Consider the following 2829-nt stretch of genomic DNA (forward strand, 5'->3'; position numbering starts at 1 on the left):
TATATATATATATATATATATATATATATATATATATATATATATATACACACACATATATATATTACATGTATGCATACATATATCTATGGGTATAAATAGACAGACAAGCAGACAGACAGGCAAACAGACAGACAGACAGATAGATGAATGTATATGAATGTATGTAAGTGTATGTTATTGCTTAAGATTCCGTTCCTTTCTCAAACAAACAAACAAACAAAACAAATAACATCAACAACAACATCAACAACAATATAATATTTTTCCCCTTGTCACCATTGACACACTCTGCTTTATGATAGGAGCTTTGAAAGATCTATAATAAAAGTTTATAAACGCTTGGTGTGGAAAGTGTTTGTTTCTTTTCAGCGAGGGAGTTCTCAAGGGAACAGTTTTCTTGTAAATATAGATATTTATAATTTTTTATTTTACAAACATTAATGATTTATTCATGTATAATTTTATTGTTTCTCAGGTCTTTTCATTGTTTATTTTATTTGTTTCAGTCATTGGAGTGGGGGGGGCCATGCTGGAGCACTGCTCTGAAGGATTTTTGTTGAAAAAAAAAATCCACCCCAGAACTTATTTGTTTTTTTTTTTGTTTTTTTTAAAGTCTGGTACTTATTCTATTGATGTATTTTGCTGGACTGTGAAGTTATGAGGACGTAAACAGACCAACACCGGTTGTCAAGGCCTGATAAGTCAGGACTGACCTGGAGTTAAACAACAAGTGTAGCAGCAAAACCCTCCACCACAACAACAATGATAAAATAACATTAACTACAACAACCAGAATCAACGAGACTTAACCCTTTAGCGTTCAAATTAATATATCAAAAGTAATCCTTATTCATTTACATTTTTAAAAATTAATCCGGTATTATCTTGTAGCTTCAAGATTTGAAAGATGTAATTGTTTATTTTTAGAATGACATTGTAGGGTAGGTGTGAGATGCTGGTTCTGGCCAGTTTGAGCATAAAATGAGTAGAACATTTGGACCGGATGTAGCCGGTTTAAACACTGAAGGGTTAATGCTCATTATACACTTACAATTTACCAAACAACAACAACAACAACAACACCCTTACAATTTTCTTGATTTACTCGTTATCTGAAGTAAAAGATTGTTACCTGAATCAATAACTTTGGCAGCAAGACAGAATTGGGAAGCGCAATTAGTGGGTTTTCTCAATCCTGTTTGACCAAAGAATGGATGAAATTCACAATGACGATCAGTGCCAACTCCACTGCACAAGTGGCATTGAAGTGCACCAATTCCTGCAAAAAAAAAAAAAAGAAAGAAATGAAGAATTAACTGAAAATACCATGTATATTGAATAATACATTTAAGACAGTCATAGTGTTAATTGGTAAGATTAGTGAATGCTATATTATAAAAGGACATTTGATTGCAGAATCTTAATTGCTTAGTGAGTTTTTTTCAATGATTGTTGTTGTAAATTGTTAATGTATGTAGTCAAGTGGTTACGGTATTAGGATCATGATAATAAAATTGTGGGTTCAATTCTTGGGCTGGTTAGATTGTAAATGGAGCATTACTTAAGAAAGGCACTTAATTCCATCTTGCTTCAGTCTACTCAGCTGTAATGAGTACTAGTCAAATGAACAGTAGTCAAGTGCTGGTGCTACCCTCTATCACATCCTGTGTCACATCCTGTGTCACATCCTGTGTCACATCCTGTGTCACATCCTGGATGCCTCTTCTGGGTCAAGAATAGGTGGTCTGAAGGAGTGTCTGCACGTGCTCATGGCTACATAGGCATTTGTAGCAGCTCTGTGATATTGGCTGACATGCAAATATACATTTCTCTATTTCAAAGTTGGCTCAGTCGACTTTGTGTGGTTACACCTTTTGTGTTACACCTTTTCCCAGAAACCTTTCTTTGTGAGTCTGTTCTTGCCATCTCATCCAATCGATGCTTTGGTCACATCTATTCATAAACATTAAGATCTTTTTGATAGAAAAACTATGTGACTTGCCATGTTTCACATATGGACAGCAGAACAGTTTTCAGCTTCATGTTAAAGATCCTTAATTCTGTGTTTGTTGACATGGTCTGTAATCTCCTGAACGCCGTTGTAACCTTCTCAATCCTTGTCTTTATGTCCTGATCTGCTCTGCCCTTCTTATTGATAAAACCTCCCAGGTATGTGAAATAGCAAATCAAATTTGTTTGTGAGGGATGGTTGTGGTGATGGTCTTGTACACAGCAAAAAATAAGTACTGCAGTTGATTTGTTCAATGGTGCTCCAGAATGACCAAAGTCTAATGACTGAAACAAGTCAAAGACAAAAGCTAAAAGATAAGTACATATATATGCATGTACGTGTGTGTGTGTTCACATCTATGTATGTATATATGTGGGTATACATAGGTCACTTTGGTCATTAACCTACCATTTACTTTGTCTTATCCTTTCATTTATCCCCCCACCTATATATATATATATATATACATATATATATGCATATATATATATATATATAGATACACACACACACACACATATATATGCATCTACATATATATATGCATATATATATTTATATTTATATATTTGATCCTTTATATTGAACACTCAATATTTCATCTACATCAATACTTTATTTCATGGTGCCATCCATTTTTATTTTATTTTATTTTATATTATATATTGTATATTATATTATATATTGTATATTCCATATTCTATACCCCACATTGGTTCTGCAGGAATATAAATAAAACATAAAAAACAGACAGTGTTGGAACTCTTTTAAACAAAATAATATATGTATATATATCATCATCATCATCATCATCG

The 2829-nt window shown here is 32.9% G+C and overlaps 1 protein-coding gene across 1 annotated transcript in view; it reads right to left on the minus strand.

The window, feature by feature from the left end:
- The window catches only part of LOC106869578 (myb-like protein O), an 8246-nt gene extending 6906 nt beyond the window's left edge, over positions 1–1340 (minus strand). The window contains exon 1 of the mRNA XM_014915375.2: positions 1136–1340. The gene's annotated coding sequence lies outside the window, so the exon portion shown is untranslated. The remainder of the gene's footprint in view (positions 1–1135) is intronic.
- Between the last annotated feature and the right edge of the window lie 1489 nt (positions 1341–2829).

This window comes from Octopus bimaculoides, chromosome 17, assembly GCF_001194135.2.
Source record: "Octopus bimaculoides isolate UCB-OBI-ISO-001 chromosome 17, ASM119413v2, whole genome shotgun sequence".
In the NCBI taxonomy this organism is placed as follows: domain Eukaryota; kingdom Metazoa; phylum Mollusca; class Cephalopoda; order Octopoda; family Octopodidae; genus Octopus; species Octopus bimaculoides.